Source organism: Lutra lutra, chromosome 1 (genome assembly GCF_902655055.1).
Source record: "Lutra lutra chromosome 1, mLutLut1.2, whole genome shotgun sequence".
NCBI lineage: Eukaryota > Metazoa > Chordata > Mammalia > Carnivora > Mustelidae > Lutra > Lutra lutra.
The window spans coordinates 111,704,422-111,728,416 of record NC_062278.1 but is presented as its reverse complement, the minus strand read 5'-3'; the positions used below and the strand labels follow the sequence as shown (position 1 = coordinate 111,728,416).

The 23,995-nt window shown below is 47.0% G+C and overlaps 1 protein-coding gene across 6 annotated transcripts in view; it reads right to left on the bottom strand.

Annotated features, from left to right (window-relative positions):
- The window catches only part of LPP (LIM domain containing preferred translocation partner in lipoma), a 665,377-nt gene that overhangs the window by 615,173 nt on the left and 26,209 nt on the right, over positions 1-23,995 (bottom strand). The window contains exon 1 of one of the 6 annotated variants that reach the window (XM_047732749.1): positions 2,636-2,654. The exons of the other annotated variants lie outside the window; for them this stretch is intronic. The gene's annotated coding sequence lies outside the window, so the exon portion shown is untranslated. Of the gene's footprint in view, positions 1-2,635; positions 2,655-23,995 lie in introns of those variants that run through there. 6 annotated transcript variants of the gene reach the window in all.

The following is a 23,995-nucleotide window of genomic DNA, read 5'->3' as shown; positions in this document are numbered from 1 at the left end:
ACCTTCCAGCAGTAAACAGCACCACTCAGGGAACCAGGGCACCCAAGCCCTAAGCCCAGGTCGGGCACTCGATATTGTGGAAAACTCAGTTCTCCTCTTGTAGCTTATATTCTATCATCTACAAAGCAGGTGGAACACCCGAAACTTTCCAGCGACGTGCTCTAAAAGCAGCTTCTACTTGGTCTGTCCCAACAGTCATGACACAGTTATCCCGATTATTTACTTTATATTTTTGCAAACATGCCCTAAATATCCACAAAGCAGCAAGCATTTCTTGCTGATTGCGTGTTTAAGAAACACACACAAATATAAGGTAGGGAAACAGGGTCACCACAAGCCAGAACCAGAACTCAGTACAGAACTCCTGCCAGTGCAGTACCCCCAAGAGGTCCCAGAGGCAGCTCTGCAGAGGCCAAAGGGATGGTCTTCCTTTGTAACTGAGAAGACTGCATGTGGAGCCATGTGACTTGGTGGTTCTGTAGAAAGACTGTCATCCTGTCAGGAGCTCTGAGTCCCTTCCAATAGGCAAACAGGAACATACCAGCAGAGGGAAACGACATTCCATGGAGAACAGTTGCCCATGGACGGCCTGGAAACTGTGAAAACCAAGGAATAAGCAGACTACAGGGACAGGGATGAAAACCAAGAAAGACCTTATATCTCCCTTCCATTTTGCAAAATTACATTTGGAGATCAGTTTCCATACCCATGAAGAGGACCCGCATTCCCTGATGTAGGTGTACCTCTGTTCCCCTTGACCACTGAGAGCCACAGGTTCTGGGAGCTTGAAAGGAGAGAAGACCCTACATGCCACTAAGCCCGACAACCCCCCCTCCTCCGTCCCGGTCCTAAATCCCCCCATGGTCGCCCTGAGGTCTCCAGTGAGGGGCTGATCATTACCTCCTGCAGCTATAAATTCCATCTTCCCAATAGAAAGTTCTTCCTTATATGGTAACAAAATCTGGCTCCTGCCTTTCAACCTCCTGTTCTTCATCCTCCTGCCCCTTACAACCATTCGAACAACCTGTATCTGTTCCACTGCTTTGGAATTTTGGTAGGTGAATCTGGATACAGAAATGAAGCTACCCACGATCTCGACCCTCAGGCACTCTGGCCATCTCCCAGCCCCATCCCGCTGCTAACTCTCAAAGCATCTGTTGTCAACTTGAAAGCCAACCTTTCTGGGTTTTCCCAGGAAGCACTGCTGCTAAGCAACCCTTCTCAACCCCCAATTCTGCATGTGGACGGCCGGCCTTAGGGACTCATGACACCGGCCCTAGTAAATCCCAGTTGCTGAGAAATGAGGAGAGGGACCTTGGAGACCTGTTCATCCACCCACCTCTACCCCCTCCCCCACGGCGCATTCCCACCCTTCCTGACAAAAGCTCGGGGATGCAGATCCCATTCCCAGATCCCCATTTCTGCTTCCCTAAAACAGGAGACAAGACGGTTCCAAAGAACATTAAGAGCAAGTTCTGCAGGAAAAGAGGGCCTGGCCAGCTCAAGCACTCTCAGAATAACAAAGCAGCCTGCAGGCAGGACTATGGGGCCAACTTGCCCATCCAATACCATTGCAGACCTCTCTGTCTTTACCACGTGGGGTTGAGAATGTTCCGTTCTGCCAGTTCCAATGGCACTACTTGAATTCAGGGTACACGCAGCAGCAATGCCTCACATTAGCAGCCCACTTTATCAGCTTATAAAGGCCTTCCCAGACAGTCTCACTGAATCCTACTGGCAACTCCACCGGGAGTAGTAGACCCAATATCGTGACAGCAAAGAGGAGGCTCAGAGAGCCCAAGTATATTCCCAAGGTCACACCCACAGTAGATCACGAAAGGAAGACTGGTTTAGAAGTTAGACTACTTGAGATTCTAGGTCCAATTCCGCCAGGTAGACTGTATGACCTCCAGGCACCCAGTTAACTTTTCTAAACCTCAGTTTCTACACCTGAAAATTAGAGATTAAAATGGCCCTTCTGCCTCCTCTCAGAGCAGTTCTGAGGATCAAATGAGATAATGAGAGTTAAAACCCTCTGGAAAACGGGAAGGCGGTCCAAAAGTGTAAGGGATTATTGTGTGATTACTTGTAAATGACTGCGCATTCCATTACAAATACAAAAAAGCAGTGAGGTCATTCTCAAGACAAAGACTCCTGAAGGCTCTGGAAATGAAAGGGAAATGATTTGCCGTTCTACAGGGTTCTGCCTTCTCTGTGCTTCTCACTGGCAGCTGAGACTCTGGTCTCCAGATTTTCAGCGCTCCCTTTTCAGCTACAAGCAAAAGCCAGCCCAAAGCGAGGTAATACGGAGAGGGAGGTACGGAAGACCTCCCAGGGAGCCTCGGTTCCGGAAACGTGACCCGTGATGTTCTCCTTGGAGAAGTTGTTAGAAACACAGGCTCCAGTCTCTCTGCAATGAGCCCATGGGGAAGTAAGCGTACAGTAAGGAGCTATTTACCAGAGAGCACTAAGGAAGCTCCCAAGCACGAATTAATCAAGGGCACAGGATATTTCAAGTTGCACATACTAAAAAGACAGAAATCAGCAACCCATTTACCTCCCAGCTCAGCTCTCCTCTCAGAGGCTCAACCTGGAATTCAGGAGTCCCAGGCCACAGAGAGGTCCATTTGCATACCAGAGGTGGGCTGCAGATCACAGGGGGGGGCGGGGAGAGGGTACCCAAGAATCTCTGAGAGTACGAGTTCACTGGACTGGCTTCCTTCAGGCCTCTCCCAACATGCTAATCATCAGGATTCTCTTCAATTTCTGCAAAGATCCAAGTCATCAATGTCATTTAAGGAGGGGCCAGAGCTTCCCAAGAAATCCATTCCCAAGGCTGATGAGCACACAGCTCAGTGATGATTGTTTTCTGGTTTGCATTTTATCATCTGCTTCCTTGTGCTTAACACTGGAGAAAGGCACTAAATTAATTTATCACAGCAATGTGTGATCACCTTAATGTGTGATTAAAAACATGTGCCCGAATCCCCAGGGAGGATACAGCAAAGGGCCCTGAGATGCAGACATGAATGCAACATGGGACAAGAAGAGGCCAACTCCTTTAGTTCAGACTTCAGCAGGGAATCCTCTGTGGGAGGCACAGACTTCCAGGCTAGGGAGTAAATGAGGGTGGGACAGGGGCAAGTGACAAAGGACATTTCCAGGCAAAAGGAAGGATTTGAGCCCAGGCAATAAAGAGCCATGTCCAGTGACCAGCTACGTGTGTGGGCCACTAACGGGAGAGAGGTGGGTACACGAGTGGAGACAAAAAGAGGTAAGTCAGCCAGGCAAACTGAAGCTAATAATTAGTGTGGCTTAAGGTGATTGGATTGATTCTATTTCTGAAAGCAGAGTGCTATTTTTTGAGACGCAAAGCTCTGATCAGGTTTTTTAAAAATGGTCTCTTTCGCTCCTCACTGGATAATAACAATAATAATCACAAAAACAACCACAATTTAAACAACGTTTACTCTGTGCCGGGCATTATACTAACCAGGCTGCATATATTATCCCATTTGACCCCATCAAACACCCTGTGACATAGGCAATCTCACCCATCATACAGATGAGGAAATAAAGGCTTAAAGGAAAAGTAAACTGTGCAAGTCCCAGAGCCAGTAAGTGGAAGAGGCCAGGAATAACTAACTCCCGATGCAAACTCAATCCCTTGCAATTCTAGAATGCACTCTCCAATTTCTAACTTTCTTTCCTATTGTCCAGACTCTGCCTATCCCATTTCTACGAGATGAAATCATCCTTACATAACTATCACAGATAACCATCCTATATATCACAAGCATAACTCTCTACAAAAAGAGTTGACCATATTCCTGATTTTATTCTGTCTCCCTGGAAGGCCCTCGGAGTCAGGAGCCTGGCCTGTGTTCTCAGCACTGTGCAAACAATGAACACTCGATACTCACATGTTTTCAGTTAGACAATGCCTTTGAAGGTTGGGCCAGGGGAGTAACACAATACTGGCTGTCGTCTCCACTCTATCCCTCACAGAAATGGAACTAATCTCAGTGAGGTTCCCAAGGTCTGAAGAGGAGACACAGCCAAGGTGAATGAGACAGGGCAAGGATGGTGTTCGGGGGGTGGCCTGAAGTTTCCGCAGCCACTCTAAGGCTACGTGACCCTGAACCTGCAGCCAGGTGCCCAAAGGCCTCAGGAGGAGGTAGACAGAATGCACATTTCCTTAAAAAAGGGAAAAAAAAAAAAAAAAAACCCAGGACCCTTCACAAATGTGACCAGTGCTAAGCCACTCTGTCTCTCAGCTTTAGTGAACAGACACATTGGGCTAGCACAGTGGTTTTCAAACTTTTTTTTTCTTCCCCAGCAGCAGAGACCTTCCTTTAAACAAAATGCTCTGCAGATGCTTACTTGTACAGGAGGTAACACCAGAGCTGCTCCAACTGGGTTCCAGAGCTCCCCTTCCCCCAGCTCTTCTCCCCCACTTGCCGCCTCCCCCACCCAGTACCCCAATCCCAGCCCCACTCCTGGAGTTCCGCAACGCTGTGTTACTCAGGAAAGCACAACTTGAAAACAAGCAGCCTTCTGAGCTCTTCACAGTACCTCCCAGCTCTCATGGTGTAACCTCCAAGGTGAGCTGTACCTCCTTAATTAAGCAGCTCTGTGTTTTTACCAGGGAGACAGCTAATATATTGGATAGCATGGAGGAAAGAGTTCTCCAATTAGGAAACTTGGACCTTCGTCTATTTAGGACCTGTGTTCTCCCTAAGCAAGTTACTCATATCTCACTAAGCCTCAGTTTTCCCATCTGGAAAATGGGAAGTAACAGTGTTATCTACCAAATAGGGCTCTTAGGAGGGCTACCTAATGCGTGTAAGTTGCTTAGTAAAATGTGACGATAAATACTGCATTATGATCTCCTCATCTATAAACGGATATAAATTCACAGATGAAAGAGGTAGCAAAGAAGAGGCTCAAGATGTGACTGGGGCTCAGTGCTCTCAGGGGCATTTTCAACCTGAAAAAACAATATGACAGCAATAAAGAGCTTGAGGAAGGAAAACATTTGTGTTCCCAATTCCCCGCAGCTCATCTGTGAAAAATCTTAACAGCTTGTTTCGGGAACCTCTGAAACCCAAGGCCATTTTAGGCTTCCAAGAAAGTCAACCAAGACAGTAAAGGGTGGAGAAAGCAAGGTTAAGAAAACCACTGACCCAGGTCATTGGCACAGGAGGAAGTGTTAGACTGGGCATCCCCGCTTCTGCCTTCCATACCAACCAGCCAAGTGGCTTCAAAAATCCCATCTGTCTCTGAGTCTCCATTTCCTTATCTATAAAAGAGGAGTGAGAACAATCTTCCTTTCTATCTCCCCTTAATTTGGGTAGAACCCAGGAGTTAATGGGTATGAAACTCTTGAAAACTTTTCGGCTCTATACCTATATCATCATTTTGATTATAACCTCAAGGAGAGAGTTGAACCACTCTAAGAAATAAAGTGTGCCCAAAACTTGGGAATCGTCCCATCTGAAGGCCCCTGCTCCAACTGCACGATTCCCCGTCTGTTGCCTCAGTTTCACCCTAGGCTCCCTGGCCATCCTGAAGGTGCTGCCAGCTTAAGCCCCAGGTCACCCTGGCATTCCCAGCGGACCCCAACCAGTAATCTGAACTGCACAAGAAATAATATCCCAGAGCCCTCAGGCCAGCATTCAGGATCTCCAGGATGGGTCCCAACCCATCTCTCTAGCCACATCTCCCATTATATTTGCTACATGAATCCCCAACTCCAGGGAAGAATGTACCCCCACTTCCTCCAACCCTGAGATTTGCCCATATCTCCCATATCTAGTGCTATGCCTCCAAATCTGATTGCAAAATCTTTTTCCTGTGCAATGAGGAAGTGGATCCCCAAGTTTTCACCTCCCATCCTTTCTCTACAGACAGTCCCACCCATTTCCAGTCCATAAACACCCACATCAAAAGAAGAAGAAATACTTCTGTATTTCTTTGTAGTCAATAAATCTTTTCGAACACCCCATCTTCTTAAATGCTTAATGTCAGATAGGACCATGACACCCTTTTAACAAATGAGGAAGCTGGGGGTCCATACTGTAGTTAAGTAGCTGAGCCCATGACACAAAGCCTGTGTCATTACCCACTCTCCCCCAGCAGCCGAGGACAATCAAAATCCCGCTATGAGGGTGCTATGAGGGTGCTGGGCTGGCCTGCTGTTAGCTCACTGTGGGACCCTAGGCAAATCACTTCCTTTCTCTGAACCATAAAATGAGGACCCCGGGGCCACCCCACACATCCACACCCCGTTTCTCTCCTCCTGAAGGGTTCAGAATGAAACGTTGGAGAGATGCTAACAAGGTAGCATCTCACACACGTCTGGGCAGTCCTCTTCCGAGCCCTCCCTCCCAAGCCCGAAAGCCCATCCTGAAAGGAGGAAGGAGAACTGACCAGAGTGTCCAAGGGTCCCCCAGAACTCTATAGGGTGGCCCAGGGCACAGCACATGACAGCGTCCCCACCTGGACCAGCAAGCCACTCCCCAAAGAGCAGCTGCAGTCATGGTCATGGTGCAGGAAGCTTATCAGCAAACTGCTGGTGGGACTGGCAATGTTTCATTACCTTGAGAGACAGGAGCATTAATGCGGACTCAGTCTGCGCTGCACATGCCTCGCAGCCTGCAGGCTCCACAAGGGAGGGCAGCGGATGAAGCCCCGTCTCCTTCAAGCTGCTTAAGACATCAGCTTCTCTCTGCAGTGGAGGCAATGTGACAACTGCCTGAGGCCCACCCTCTCGTCTCATGTGGAGACAGGATGCATGTAGCAGGCCGCCCTGTACTCTCCTGAAGTCCGAATGCTGCCTGCCGGGCTCTTCCAGGACCACAGACTCGGTACCTGGCAAAAATTCAGGCACCAACGAGTCCAACTCCTGTTAACGACGTGCCCGGGGCATTCATTCATTCAGAAGGCATCACTGATGTCTACTTGCAACACGGTGGTAAGACGAGGCTAGGTTTCTGCTCCACGGCCTTTGCGCTAATATCTCAAGTGGCTTCCCAATGGCCAGAGGCTAAGTCCAAGTGCTCTATGTAATATCTCAAATTTCTCAGTAACTGGGACTCAACCTTCTATTCTCACCGTGAACTAACTCCCTCCCACTGCCACTCAGCACACATTCTTTGCTTTACTCTGAACTCTGAGCTTGCATTGTTCCCTTTGCTTGACCTACTACCCTCCCCAGACCAAGATCAAGTGGACATATCCTAGCTATCCTTCCAGGCCTGCTGGTCATTCCCAACAGGAATACGACTGTTCTTTGAAGAAAGGCAGGTATCTGCATAGTGTCTCATGCCTTACAGGACACCTAGCATCTCCGGCCCTGCCTACCAAGTGACAATCATGCTCTGGCCTCCAGCCCTGAGACAACAAAAACCACTCCCCACATCTGCACAGGTCCCTTGGACAGATGTTATTGTCCCCACCCGAGAACCACCCAGCCACAGTCACCCTCCATGAAACCTGCCTTGCTTCTCAGTATAGTCGGAGCCATTTCTCTTTCAATTTGCTCAGCCTACGGTCCAGCATGTCAATCATAACCTGCCTGTAGGCTTATCAGGTACCTGACTTAGTCATTCTCTTCCCAGGGATGGTCTCCAATGGAAGAATCCGTAACTTCTCCATCCACAGTGCCAAATCCAACATAGTGTCAGCCTCATAGTAAGTGTCTAATAAACAGCTGGGAACAAACCATGTAAACAAGACAACCGTCCGGGGCATGACTCCCAAGAGGAACTGAGTTGAACAGGAAAATTACAAATCAACCACTTTGATCAAAACTAAGGAGAACCCATTATGATGAGTACTGAGTGATGCATTAACCTACTGAATCACTCTACTGTATACCTGAAAATTAATGTAACACTGCATGTTAACTATGCTGGAATTAAAAAAAAAAAAAAAAACTAAGGAGAACACAATTCAGAAAATGAAACTGGGCAAATGGCCTGCATTTGGGGGATAACAAGTGTATTAATGTTATATATTTCATGTAAATAAACAAATACTGAATAGAACATCAGACAGACCTAATTATATTGCGGTATTATAACTGGTGGTACATATTAAGTGTCTGGGGATAATACTGCACAGGCACTTCTAAAGGAGTGCGTAGTGGCGGGTGCATATTCTTGATGGACTCACCAAAACTCCTTCCCACCCCTAAAGCACCTTCTCGTACTGCAGAAGCAGACTGCTAGAAACTACATTTCCCACACTGCCTGGAAGCTAGTGAACCAGCATCCAGCCATCGGATGTACTTGTGTGAGACCTATAAGGTGGGAGTGGGGCTAAAGCTTCCTGCCTCCTTCTACGGGCAAGCACCATCGTGAGTCCAAGGCCACTCCATTTGGCAATCCAGTATCCAATAACCAGCTGGGAAGCTACTGAGAAAAGTGTGGAGGCCCCGGCAGTGGCTTCCTCATCCCTGGACTACGGCCACTGCTCCAGCCTTTCCAACAATTTTGTGAGCATCTCTTCCCCCAAATGAACCCCGTTCCACTCAAATGATGTGGAACCTCTGTTCTGCCCTGTAAGCCTGAAGATGCAGAAGGCCTGGGGCGGGGTGGGGGGGTGGATACAGTAGATCAGCTCACTGATGATCCATACCTCGACTGCTTCAACTGCTGAAGTATGCCTTAAGTCTGCCTGTACTGGGACCTTCTCCCTGGCCTCTGTGGCGGGAAGAAAAAGAGCTCACTTTACCACAATGAGCCTAACCTAAGGAACAGAGATAGAGGGCATAAGCTAATCAGAACCACACAAACTAGTTTACGGTCAACTTAAACTCTAAGTCACGTAAAACAAAGAGTGTTCACAGCAAAAGTGCTGACTCTTTCCCGAGAATTCTTGGCTTGACCTCTTTGTTTTCCAGAATTGCCAGTGAATACTGGGAGTACCTCAAAGGCATGCCGGCTGAGACCAAGCCCATCTGCTCTGTGCAGCTCCACAGAGTAGGCCTCCAGAAATGTCTGCTCCTGTCCTTGTTTCCTCATTTGCAAAACAGAGATAGCAAGAGTGCCTTCCTTACCAGTCTGCTTAGAGGATTAGATGAGTCACTATGAGCAAAGCAGCTGCACCAGTGGCTGGCACATGGGGACGTCGGCCAAGTGTCACCCGATGTGTGATCCTAAGAGCAAGCGGAGGGCACTGCGAAAAGTCCTACTTTACAAATGAGGAAACTGAGACTCAGAGAGATTATATAACTTGTCCAAGGTAGGACGGCTGGTAAGCAAGGAGTGGAGGCCGGATCCAAACCCAGCCCCACCGCCTTCCACCAAGTCTGGAGCTCCGTGCATCCGAGCACTCTGCTTGCTGATAGGCACACTGAATGGAATAACATATGCATCTAGAGGAGGAAATCGGCCGGTACGTAACAGGGCTGTACCCTGGGAGCTCTCCCGGCATCGCAGAACGCTCAGGTCAATGTCATAAGCCCTGCCCTTCAGCAAAGTCAGCTCTTGTGGGTAAAATTAGCTCAGCACTGCTCCAGTGCTGCCTAGAGCCCCGAGGCAAAACCCACCCTGGGCACAGCGCAACCTCACCTGACCCTCCCAGCAGGGGTCCCTCATGTACCTCATTAGGGCCTGAGATGACTCATTTTGCTCTTTCCTGTCTCTGGCTGCTGAGGTCACCTCTCTACTATCCAGAAAGACAGCTCCAAAGGAGAAGTCAAGATGAAAATGCAAGCCATCATTCTGCATTCCTTTCCCCCAGGGCAGTCCACGAGCAAGGATGGGGTGCCTGTCTGCCAAGCCAGCTGCGGACTGGGGGAAGGCGGCTTTGCAGAGTTATATAACCAAGCCGAGTACCAAAGACAGACACCAGCCCAGATGGACTCCTAAGACTGGCCTCCTTATTTTACTCTAGCGACGACAGTACCGAGCAGGGGAGGGGCCTATTCTAGATTCTTGGGCCCTGTAGAACACCGCACATAGAGAATGACCACTAGGGTTTCCCCTGCATCTTCCTAACCCCATGCCACCATACTTGAAGGCAGAGCTCCAATGCCACCTCTCCTGGGGCCTTCCCTGCTCCCATCCCGACTCAGCTAGAATCACAACTTCTATAAAAGCTTCTACCTCTACCCTTATTATTTGGCACTTACTCATTGAACAAATATCTCCTGCATACCTGTTTTGAACTTAAAGATACAGAATTAAAAGAAATGAGCTTTGTTCCCAAAGAAACAAAACAAACTCCAATAAATAGCTGAAAATGAGGGAGTTACCGGGGATCAGAAGTTTATTCCAAGTAGAGATGTCAGGGCGAAATCTTGAAAGGCATATGGGAGGTACCGTGATCACCTGGGGCAAGGAGCAAGGTCTTCCCCAGGGAACAATGCGTGTGAAGTCATGGAGGCTACAGAGAATCTCGTGGATATTCCTGGAATGCAGGATCCGTCTCAGAGGTTAGTGAGATGATGATGGAAAGAAGCAGGGGCCAAATGACTAAGAGTCTTCTTTAGGCGAAGGATTGTGGATTTTATCCCGAATGAAGAAATCAACCAAGGACTTTAGGAACAGGGAAATGGCATGCGTGGGTTTGCATTTTTGGAAAGTCGCTCTGGAAGAACAGAGAATGGGATGTGGGAAGGGAAGAATGATTAAGCCACTATAGATGAGAGATGCTGAGGGTGGGGACTGAGGTGGGACAGTTAAGATGGAGGAAGGGTGGGTAGGAGTTTACCACACTTGATTCTGATAAGATCTGAGGATGACAAGAAGAGAAAAGTGATGGGAATGACGCTGACATCCAGAACGAGCCCCAGTTTCCAGGCTTGGGTGACTGAAGAGACAGAGCAGGATATCATTGGTTAAGACGGGGTGAGTCTGAGGTAACTTTAACATTCCCAGCGGGGGTATACAAAAGGCACTTCCATAGATGGGGCCGACTCAGGAGGTATAAACTGAATGTAAGCCCCCAGGTATCATGAGCACAAAGACAGTGATGGGAGCTCAAGACAAGGCTCTACAATGCCCCCATACCTATGAGCTGTGAGGGGAACAAGGGCCAGGGAAGCATCCATGAGGACGGGCCAGAGGGGCAGAGGAAGACTGAAGGCCACAAGAGTGGTCAACAGGCACAATACCATCGGGCCAGATCAGAGCAGTGCCACAAAGACATGAATTTGGCCCCCACAGACATGGGTAAGAATAGCTTCCGTCAGACTGAAATGGACTAAGAGGCCCGAAGAAGGTGAGGTAAGGCAGAGAAGAAAAGAGGGGGAATGGCATGTTATCAGAGGACACGTGGGTGTGTACCTTACTTCCCCTACTAGACAACAAGCTTCCGAGGCAGTGCCGCCCAACAGAAATAGAACGCAAGCCATAAATGTAACTTGTCATTTGCTAGCCTGAGCCACGTTCCTAGAAATCAAGAAAAAAGCCGGAAAAATTAATTTTAATAGTACATTTAATTTAACCCCATACAACCAACATACTACCACTTCATAAGTAAGGAACACAAAATGTTTAACAAGATATTTGACTTTTTCTTTTCTATAAAGCCTTTGAAATCTGATGAATACTTCACACTGACAGCATCTCTCAATTTAAGTTGGCCACACTTTAAACCCTCAATGGCCACACGTCATTCTGATTTACCTTTGATGACTCAGGGCCCAGCATGGAAGCCGGCACACTGTACATTTTTTGTTTAAAAAAAGAAAAAAAAATATATATATATAGATGATGAGTTGAATGGATAGGAGATGGACAGAAGGATGAATGCGTGGATGGATGGATGGATGGATGGATAGATGGATGGACTGTCATCCACTGATAAAATCTCTGAACTCTCATGGCTTCTTCTCCCTCTATCAGTGGTACTTTAAATTCCCAGTCTTGAGTCATATTATGACTAGAGCCTTGGTATAGCTTAATATTAACATAAACAGCATAATATCCATTCCTTCGAAACTTTTTCTCTTCCTTCAAAAATCACAAACATTGTCAGTCTAATTTTCTTAGAGCAAAACAACTCTGTGAAACACTAATGAGAAGACCTACCACTCACATCTATCTCAAGCTGGCCACTTACCTCTCTGAGCCTCCACTTCCCCCACCCTAAAAATATAACCTCAACTCAGCATACCTCATAGACTCACTGTGCAACTCAAACTAGTGAAGACACTAAGATATTATACAGAAGTCGAGTATCACCCAGAAGTCTCTCTTCATCATAAACATAATACACCATATGAGCTTAAAACATGGTAAGCCACCATCAGGTCCACATGCACACATTCATAAACAGGGTTTGGCTGCATTAACACTAGTATTTTCATCGCCAGCATCACTCTTCTTCCCTTCTCCCTGCAAAAACCGCACAAGGTGGGGCCACTTGGATTTTCCCAGAGGAAAAACAAGGCTTTCCCAGAGTCATCACACTCTTGAGGTCTGCAGAACTGGATAGAGCTTACCTCCCAACTGGAGACTTACAAATGATGCTCAGGGTGTGACCGAGCCTGGGAGATGGGGTGGTTGGAGGCTTAGTTACCTTTCTACTGGTGGCACACAAAACATGTCCTGTACAGACATCACTTAGAGTTTCACAGTGAAAATCTTCCCTACCCCACCCAACTTCTAAGAGCTACATGTGCATGGTAATAACTATTTGGTTTCATCCTGCTTTGAGTATGAAACACAGAAATACTGGGGGGATTAGAAAAGGTATAACGCTGAAAGACAGACTTCTTAGGTATACAGCTGCCAAGTGGAGGACAAGAATGAAGATCATCAATTTGTTTCTTTTGCCGGTCAAGGTCACCATCAACAAATCTGATTTAAAACTTCCTTCAAAATTCTGCAGTTAACTGACCAAAGTGAGGGTCCCTCACAGACCCCAGAGATGAGGACACTCATCTGACTATCCAGCAGCACCTTAAATGAGCAGGAAAGATACAAGAAGAAGAACGTATGGAGGCCCGAGATGCGGTAGAGGATGGAGGGTAGGGGGCCACGGGGATACAGTACGTGAGTAGCAAAGCAGAGCCTTTAACCCTCTTGGTCCGAACCCACATCTTCCACATTTCTCTTCATGTGATCCCATTTTTTAAAGCCAAATTTAAAAGTACCCACAACTCACCCAGCTAGATAAAACTATTGATACAGAGGTTGCAGAGTTAAAGGAAAAAATTAAAAAACAGATAAACTCTGAGGCAAATGTCATTTAATCCAAACTCAGTTCTACTAGCCAAAGATAAATTATTGTTCCACTTGGTATTTCTCAGCCACACATTCTCCACAGACAGTAAAATCCTGCTGGCAAAACATCCATCACAACCAGTTTCCAGCCGATCACACACAGAACCCTTCTGTAGCACCCTCCTGTGCCTGAACCCACAGACGTGTGTCATCACCTGCCCTAAAGTTAGAGCAGAGGCCAAATCCTAACCAGGCACCATGTCATTGGTTTATTCTGAGAAAGACCTGTCGCAAGACCAGAAATACGCAGCATCCATACGATCACCACTTTCTTTCTGTCACCATCAGAAAGTGGTCTCACGAGAGTGAAGGTCAAGTCAAAGGCTCAGGAACAGCAGGAGATACATTGAAGCAGCCATCTCACCACCAGTGGTCTCGCCAAGGAAACTGAAAGGCACCCTGAGCCGAGGTTCCCTCTTCCCTGAGCCTTGCCAATGCTTAGGAGCAAGAACTCTGGTCCTCATTTTGCAGAAGATACCAGTGCCCGATCCTCACAGACGTCACTACAAATTCACAGAACACAGAGGCAACATGGTGTCGGAGGGGGGTGTCCAGGCTTTGCAGTCAAACAAATCCAAGTTCTAAGGCCTGCACATGCCACCGTGTGACAAGGCACAGGTTACACACTGAGTTCTGATTTCACCTGTAAGCTGAGGGAATGATGAAAATCCTCCCTCCTGGGGCTGCTGGGAGATCAGACACTGGGCTAGCAAACTGCCTCACGCCCGGCACATGGCGGCTAGGATTTAAAATAAAAATAAAGATACTATTTGTCTGCTCCTTCCTGGTCCAGATCTTTCCCCTCCCCTTGTGAGAAGGATAACATGGAAATGCTGCTCTTCCTCCCTCCTACAGCACAGGTGCCACTGTGCTCACACAGAGCCTCCTAATGACCAGGACCCTCATGCCCCCATCCCTCAACCAGTCAAATTCTAGGTTGCTTCACACCCTGGCACTCTTGCCCACATTCTCCGGTTATCCTAGAACATTCTTTACCATACTCCTATTCATTTCACAAAAGCCAACTCTGCACCACCGCCCCCGGAAAGCCTTTCCAGTCATTCTCTCCTCTGCTTTGTGTGCACATGAATGGTTACACACCGACGGCAGGAAAGGTATTGCACACCAATGCAAGGTGGGTCCTCACCAGTACACAGACATATGGTCACACACACTGCTAAAATACTGGAGTATTTCTTTGCTAGCTGTTAGGAAACTGCTGCTTCAAAGCCACCAGGTGTTCCCCAGTTTTCCCAATCCCTCCTTAAGACCCCAGAACCTCTCCACAATCCGCGAACACAAAGGATGCCCGGGCAGACCCAGTGGCCCTTGAGTAAGGGTATTCTACGCCTTTAAATATCACCCCACCTACGTAGATAACTTACCCACTAAACTAAATGCTGATTTGCCTCCTTCGTGGCACAGGACAGATATTAATTACAAAGTAGGATGTTCCTTCAGGGCCAGAAGCGCGTGACTCCTCAGCAACCACAACACTCAGCACAGGGCAAGCTTAGAGCAAACTGTGACGTGATTCACAACGTCTCCTAAGCCTCTCCCTCTTCAGCCATGGCCCAGCACACAGTAGGCCTTCAATAAGCTCTTGCTGTCCAAATGCCTGACTGCCCTACTATGTGCCAATCTGGACCCCATCTGACTCCCGTCTCCCGCAGACACCCAGTCTGCCTCCCTGGCCCCGGCTGCCGTCCTCCCATCCCCGGCCCTCTCCTCCAATGGCACAACCTTGAGGCCAGCTCTCCACTGCCCATTTCCAATGGCCCCGATGCTTACAAACCCAACCCAAACTTGCCTGAGACTGGCCTGGGGTCCTCCTTCTTGGACCAAGGAAGTGATCAAAAGGAACATGCTCCCTCAAGGTACACATAAGAAGCCATCCATTTCAAAGTTACCCAAAACTGTTAAAAACAGTCCTTGTATTTTTATAACCTCTTGAGGTTTGAAAAAATGGGTGCACATCCCATTGATTCACTTTCTCTTCCCTCATCACGAGTGTGGTAGGAAGGACAGGGTCTCCTCAATATTAGTGATGGGGAGGTGACTTCTCCCAGAAACGCAGTTGGTTCACAGCACGGCCAGGGATAAAGTCTAACCTTAGCGTGTCAGTCCAGAGCGGTTGGGTCTCCCTGGGCCAGCCCAGCTCAGTAACGCACGATCTTCTTGGCCTAGGATGTGTGGGACCAGGATGCCACTTTGTCACCCACTGTCCCCTAATGCTGCTTTGTTCTCCCCTGTAGCCCCTCCCACTCTCTGACAGCAGGGATTTCTTTACTTGTTTGTTGTCTGTGTCACTTCCTAGACTGCAAGCAGGAAGAGGCCTTGGACTCTGCCTGTCGCCTGTCCCCTTCATCAGGGCACACTTGGACCATGAAAAGAAAAGGGAATTTGAAGCCAGACCCAAGAGTAACTCCCTGAACTACCAGTCACCAGCGACCTAACCATGGACAAATAACTCAATCTCTCCAAGCTCCAGTCTCTTCTTCCTTAACATCCAAATATTGACACCTATTTCCTGGGTATTTGGGTAGTTTAAATACCGGTTATATGGTAGCTTAAGAAAAGAATTTCACCAGAGCTCCACACATGACAAGCAGTCAACACATGTCTGCTTCTATCTTTCTGTACCAGTCACCAGCCGTGCTTCCTTCACCCCCTACCTACCCTCACACAGCTCCTTCTCCTATCCATTACTGCAGCACCAGGCCACAAATGGCCCTTCCCCACCTCACCATGTCAGCCCCCTCCCACACCCTTTCGAAGGCAGGTATCTACAGAGGGGACCCAGGCAGAACTCACAGCTGGAACAAACCACATTTTCATGTCTGCCAAGCTCTGACCTACTTCCCAGCCAGACCAAAGCAGGTGATGCTGGTAATGATTCAGCAAGGACTTGCTTATTTTTTTCAAGTCATCTTGGACATGGAACATAACAAGAATCATGGACTCATGATGCTCAGAGCTGCAGGGTCTACGAAGCCAAGCCCACCAAGTCCAACTCTGTTATTTTACAGAGGTAGAATCTGTGTTCTAGAGAATGGAAGTACCTTAACCAAGAACCAACCCCCAAATCCCCCCAATGATTAGATATAAGAACATGGCTCCACTTATATCCTAACAAAAGGCCCTGGCCGGCCTACCACTTTCCCTCATCTCAGGAATGATTCCTTATGTCTCAGAGTTTAAATTCTTCCTGATTCCATTCCAGGCAAATGTATTCTCTCCATTATTAAATATTCTGTATCTCTCCACACGACAGAGAATTTCACTAAATTTCCAGCCCAATGAAGTACAGTTCATATACCTAGAAATAAAACTGCAAATGTTTTAAATTAGAAGAGATGGTATAAGAAAAACCAACAGACTAGAAGTGAGAAAGTATGGAGACAAAACTAGGTTCTGCCACTAACTACTTAGACGACCTTATAAGTGAGTCCTCCCCTATGGATCCCTTTTCTCACATTAAATGGGGACTGTTGAACCAGGCCCTCTCCAGGCTGAGATATTCCAGATCTATGTGTCCCATTGTCACTCTCAGTACAATATCATCACCCACTACCCAAAACAATCAGACTCTGATTCATTAAGCTCAGAATTGAACACAACTTGGAATGTATCCTTTAATACCTGATCGGTGTTCGTCAATGAATTGCAAAGCTTTCCAAAGGCAAGGGTCTTACTTATATGTTATTACTCAAACAGACTTCGTAAATACCATAAACTAAATGTTGACAAACTGATGAAGTTGTACAGTAACGCAAAGCTGTGGAGTGACAGTAAAATAAAGCAGTCTCTTCAACAGATCACAATTTAGGCTTCTTGTGACTATGGATTTTCTCACAGTGGTCCCTTTACTCTAGTAATCCTGCCACTGCTCAAGTCCCTTCTTTAGAAACTAGGTATGGAAGCAGCTATAGATCCTGAAGGATATTGTCAATGGGAATACCTCTTTGATTTTTGAGAATTATTCTGATTTTTCAACAGCCACTGAAAGACAATTCCAGTGAATAAGGGAGGCAGGTGATCCAGTTGGAGGGGACCATGCTGAATAAAACTTGCCAAAAAAAAAAAAAAAAAATCATGGGCACAAGTCACACAGCCCCAGCTTAGCCCAGATGCCTCTTTTAAAGAAAGTAATTTAATTCAGTGGATTTCTAGGCAGTACCAAACTTGCAGTTAGACACACTAGATCTTCTTAAGCTACCAAAAAAACTCAGCATGTTGATTCAGACGTGGTACTTCTCTCCCACTTCCTATTGTTCCTTTCCCCCCAAAAAATGTTTCTTAAAACAAAATATCAAGTGACCCCCAGTAGACTCCAACATGAGCATAATTGTGGGACTATGTCCGTAAAGATGATGTCAGATTTCCCAGTTTCCTTTCCCTACTAAGCACTCATAAAAGAAATTAATGACAAAAGTCCAACGCATTAAAATGTTCACAGCAGTGTTATTTAGAAGAGCAGAAATTGGTAACCATCCATATCTAAAAATATGTAAATGGCTAAATTTAAAAATAGCACACCTAATCAATGGACTATGAGTGGCCATTAAAAACAAAGAATTATAAAATAATCTGGAAATGTTAATGAATATTCAATGGAAAAAAAAGAGCAAACAAAACTGCCTTGTAAGAATATGTATAAGAAAATATTGGTGGATAATATTTTAATAATATATCTGCTTTGGAATAATAATGATGATAACTAATGGCTACTAGCATGACTCAGGACTCCTCCATGAGAGCCTGGAAATACTTGAAACTATGATAAAGGCTGGAGATTTAAATAGAAGAAGGCAATCAGAAACTCCAGAAGAAAACAAAAGACTGCATGAGAAATCATAATCAAATTTAGAGAAACCAGCCCAATATAAAAGGTTAATGAACTTCAAAAAGAAACACAGAAGGGGCTCCAAACAGGCAAGAGAACAATTAGAAAGGCAGAAGATACATGAAATGTGGCAGAAAGCACTTAATTTTCTTCTTCCAACCAAAAAAATACAACCTCGTACTCCAAGACTATTAAAGAAGAAGAAAAGGCAAAAAGCTCACTGTACAAATAAACAAAACCCTGGGACCATTTTAAACAACTAGAGGAGGAATAAGAGAATGTGCTAGATTGTGATGCTAAGGGAAAGTTCCGTCCCCTGTGAGTAGCTTGAAGGTGGTGACCTCAGAACCCTAGAAAAGGAAATGAAACCACAGCACGACTTAGCCCCAGGTTGAGCAATATTTACCTAGAAATCATAATGTATATGTTGTTGATTGCTTTCAGCTTTTGAAATCAACCCACAGACACAGCACAGGAGACTCAGTTATGGTTACAAAACCTGGTACAAGTGCATTTTACATGATCAATTATATAAACACTGGAGAGGCAAATGTCACGGAAAACGTAAGTGACAAATTATGAATAGAAGTGAGACGGGAAAGGTAGAGAGAAGCCCCAGCATCTTCATCTTACAAAATGGTGGGTAAAGAGGTACTGTCCAAAGCTGATACCGCAAAAATGGAGATTTATGCACATATACAAACTTATAAAGGAAATGAATAAAGAGAGTAATTATGTGATGTCACTGTCAACAAATGAGAAAGGGGATGTGAAGTACCCCTCAGGGAAAAACGAGCTCATCCCTGCCTACCATAAAAGTCAGCAGACCTATGTAAAACTAGTAACTCAAAAACTAAAGACATAGGCCCATTTTCTATAGATATGACAATAAGCATGAGAAGAATTAAAAGCAAAAAATTGCTATATGTGGGGAATGACACCAGGGTGGTAAGAAATAGGACAAAAAACTCTTATTCTTTTATAAATGCTTTTGCATTATTTCACTTTATTTTTACTATGAACATTTATTAGAAATCGTTTTTAATTAAAAAAAAAATTAGGGGGTGCCTGGGTGGCTCAGTTGGTTAAGCAACCAACTCTTGATTTCAGCTCAGGTCATGATATCAGGGTCATGAGATTAAGCCGTGCATCAGACTCCAGGCCACACTGGCCGTGAAGCCTGCTTAAGAGTCTCTCCCCTTCTCCCTTTGTCCATGACCCCCTCCATCTCATACACACTTTCTCTCAAAAAAAAAAGGGAAAAAAATTACAGCCATCCATAAAAATGAAATCTTACCATTTGCAATGACATGGATGCACAAATTGAAATAAGTAAATCAGAGAAAGACAACTATCATATGCTTTCACTCATATGTGGAATTTAAGAAACAAAATAAATGATCACAGGGGAAAGGAGGAAAAAATAAAACAAGACAAAATCAGGAGACAAACCATAAGAGACTCTTAATCTCAGGAAACAAACTGAAGGCTGCTAGAGAGGAGGAGGGTGGGGGGATGGGGTAACTGGGTGATGGACATTAAGGAGGGTTATGTGATGAGCACTGAGTGTTATATGCAAATGATGAATTCACTGAACTCTACCTCTGAAACTAATACTACATTGTACGTTAATAATTGAATTTTAGTTTTAAAAATTTTTATTAAAAAAAATATTTCAAAAGAAAATGCATGCAAATAGAATGACCCTGAGGTCACAAAAGCCAAAGGCAAGACAATGTTCTTGGGGAAACCATTATAAAATGGCACTCTTGTGGACATCGCTAAGTATACCACGAGGCCTCCTTTTAAAGCCCCTCTGCCCCTCTTCCCATTCTCCTCAAGATCCTTAAGTGTCCCTGAACATCCTGCTAGAAAATTCTGAACAGATAATGCCCCCCAACTCTCCTTTGTTGGCTTCGAAATAAAGAGCAGCCCCTATTGAAAACCTGAAAATACAAAGAATCCCTGAGGAAACCCCGGAGTCAACGGACAGCTCAGGCACACAGTCCTGTGGCCTAGCAGCAGCGCTAGGGCCTGGAGGTTGGAGCTATAATTAGCTGCTTCTGGGCAGACAACAAGGACTCTGTTCCCTGGAAAGGAGGTAATTAAAGGAGGCAGATTTAGGCCTGAGGTGGTAAGTCTCAAGGAACTGTGGCTCGGGGCAATCCCAACCTGCACTCTAAATGAGGAAATAGGAACCCGCAGGTCTAACGCTCCATTTCTAAACCATTTTTTCCTTCTCCTCTCCCCTTCAAAAGCCAGGGGTATGCCAGCCATCAGCCCAACCACTTCTTTGTCTCAGTCACATAAGAGCCATTCACCGGGCACCCACCACTGTGTGCCAGGCTCGGTGCAGAAGGGCTGGGACGAGTCACACCGAAGCCATGACCTGAGGGAGCTGACGTGTGAGATGAGCATAAAGGGAACTGCCAGCACACAGCACTGGACGGGACGTGAGCCACGTCACAAGAGGACAGAAGCAGGCTGCTGCTCGCTGGGATGCCGGGGAGGGCGTCCTAGAAACCACGCATAGGCTGGCTCTGAACAAATGGAAATAAGAACGTGTGAAGGAAAGGTGGCTTTCTAGAAAGTAGAAATTCCATGAGCGAAGGCACGAAGTCAGCCAATGGAGGGGCTTACGATTGGACAGGGGAGCTACCCACTGTAGATGGAACATTCGTGTTCGTGGCTCACTCACTGGGGCCCCCCACAGGCCAGTCTGGACCCCTGACAGATATTCTCTCTAATCCCTGCCACACTCTACAGGGAAAGAATCTTCCCCCCTGTGATGCAAATGAAGATTGTGGAGCTCAGGGGAAGAGGAACAACTTGCCCAAGGTCACAGAGTTGTAAAGAAACAGAGTACAGATTCCAAATCAGGTCTCTCCGGCTCTAACACCCAAGTCTTTCCTCTCTGTACCACCAAAAGGAGTAGATAAAGAAGGGTCTCTGCCACAGGGCTAAAGGGATGGTTCAGTGACCTTCTGCAAACGCTTCTCAGAGCTCAGGGCAACATGCTCATGGACTTCTGAAATTTCACGCCACCGCCGTGTCCATGCTTAGTGACTCCTTCCCATAGTGTCCGACACTGTCCTGACCACCACCACAGCATCTAGAGGTTTTCCAAGCCCAGGCCACTGGGGCCACATCCAGCTCCCAGGGGTTCACACACCAAGGGATCCTTGCTTGGGGAAGTAGGAAAAGATCACACAGAACAACCTACCAAAACCCACAGGTCTGTGCCCCGCTGCCATGAGCTTAGAGTCGGGAATTTCTGCCTCATGCCCTGCATCTCACATGTCAGCCTCCATCCACCGGAGGCCCTCCCCACACAGCCAGGCTTCTCCAGGGAGACAGCAGCTCTGCCTGACACGACTCTCCGAACACAGCACGGGGCAGTCTGCCTTCTGTAGCTCTATGTCCATCTGCTTATTTTCCCACATATCCATCAAAACCTTTCCCCCTAAATTTGACAAGAGTGATGCCAGATTTCCTCTGTTTGGGAAGGAAAAGAGTCACAGAAGAGGGGAGGCTTCCAACAGGACCGAACTGTGACCTTGTCAGGAAATGAAGACGTGACATCCAACTCAGCTACTAGACCAGCTGGATTCCCCCTTCCACCGGGCAACTCCATGATTTAGGGATATCATTCTGGTATCTTGTTCAAGAACAATACCCAAGATCTGGGGTTCTACCACAAGAACACAGCCTGAGGCTTGCTCTCCCCACATCACATCCATGGATCCACTGTCCCACGACACACCTTGTACACACATGTGTGCACACTCGTGGCCCTTTCCTTAGACCTCATGAAATCTGCACCAAGGCTGGTAAAAAAATTAGCACCTTCAATATACCCGTGCAGGGCCTGTTCTGGCCCGTGTTCATAAACGTACTACACATTAGCAAGCGTAGCGCCTGGCTATCAGCTACCCAGACATTCCCATGAGATTTTTCCATGAATTCTTCAGAACTTTCCAGCCTAGGAATTTAAAGGGGCTTTCCAGGCATTCTCTCACTCATTCTTAATGGTCTTATCCTACAGAAGAGGGAAGGAGTAACTTACATGTAGGATTAGCACGTGAAGGCAGAGGGATGTCCTTCACTCGTGCATCTGGCAAAAATGGACCGAGCAGGCAGTTGACATAGGCTCTATCTACCTGTGTGAACTGCCTGGTTAGAGAGCTGAAAACACATGGAAGCTAACAGCAGGGCATGGGCAAGCAAATTATTAAACAAGTCTTGGCTGTGGCTGAAACCATGCCGTCCACCAGTCTCCAGCCTCCATACCAGCCGCCAAGGCACATTTCCTGTAAGTCAGCATTCCTGGGCCATCAATGGAATGCCAGAACACACTCGTCCATTCCCTCAGCACTTCTCCCAGCTGGAAGGAGTGGAAGATTAAGTACCCGATAGGTTAATGATACACAGTGGAATCTATTTCCTGCTAAAGGAGGAGAAAAGAAGATAGAGATGAAATGGAACTTTTTCGAAGGGCTTCCAGTTCCTCCTCTTCTTCAGCGTCTAGTCACTAGAAGGAGACCAAAGTCCTGGGAATTCCCTAACTCTTTCTGGCTCCACACACCAAGCTACTGATTCTGGATCCTTCAGTTCTGTTAAGATCAAGGGAGAGCAAAGAGGTACAGGACCCTTCCACACCACATACACAAGGAGATAAGCGAGTCTGGTCCGCACCCTCATCTACAGAGCTCCTCCTTCCTGGGAGGCCACCGCCTGACCTCTCCTTCCAGCTCACTGCTCCTCATCCTCAGTGGGAGGTCGGCTCTGCCCCCTTCAGCCACAGTGGAATCACAGCAAATGCTTCCTGAATTCAAGAAAACACCCCTGCTTTCTCTCTACCACCCTGCCAAAAATTGGTTTAGCAACTCCTATAAAAACTTCAGGAGGAAGCCCAAGTGACTCACTCTGCAACTCCTTTATCATCCGAGACCCGTGACACTGGGGCTGACCTGCCTTCCCTGCTCACAGACCCCAACCCTTCTTCTGAGCTCCTTGGGCACACTCTTGTCCTCTGTCCCTACAAGGTCCAGTCTCAGTCTACATGGGAATATGCCCTCCCACCGCTACTGAACAAGGAGCTCCCTATGGGCAGGTCCTCATGCCTGGGACATCCCCAGAGCTGAAGTCACGACACACTGCAGACCCTTACTTACTTAGCACCACGGCTCTCGTGGCTAGAAGCAGGCCATAGAAAATCAAAAGCTTTAGCACCCACCCAGCACCCAGTCTATACATTTCCATCTAATGTACTCTGTACTGTTCTATGACCGGATCCTCCCATTAGATTCACAACTTGTTGGCCAGCTGAATCCCCATCTGACCGTCTCCTCCCAAGAAGCACGCAGTTTCTCCTTAAACACCTCCACCAGCCAGAAATGCCTGACCACACGATGCCGTCCACCCCATTTTCTGATACCTCCTTCTATGTGTCCTTCAGTATGGAGTTCAAGGCAACTCCACGAGCTTTCCGGTGAAATCCCTGGGAGCGGCAGGTGAGGGGGAATCAACACAGAGCCAACCAGGGAAGCAGTGTCACAGGACAAATAAGACCGTGGACTTTGAAATCCACCAGAGCTGGGTTCACACCCCAGCCAGCTACTTGGGGGAAGGCGTCCAACTTCCCAGGTCCCTCCTGGCTATTAAAGGCCTAGTAGAAACTTCAAGCAGGCAGAGTACCTGGCCCAGTGAGCACTCAATCCGTGGCAGCCCTCTTGGTAACCGGTCTCTTCCTGCTTCCCATTCCAGCCGCTGCATAATCAGAGTGCCAATAACACACCCCCTACCTCCGAGTCTCTCCACGATGTCTGCACATCATTCCATGACATGTCTTTGCAAAGCCTCCATGAACAGCCCATTCTGTTTGCCTCTGGCTGGCATAACTGGAAGC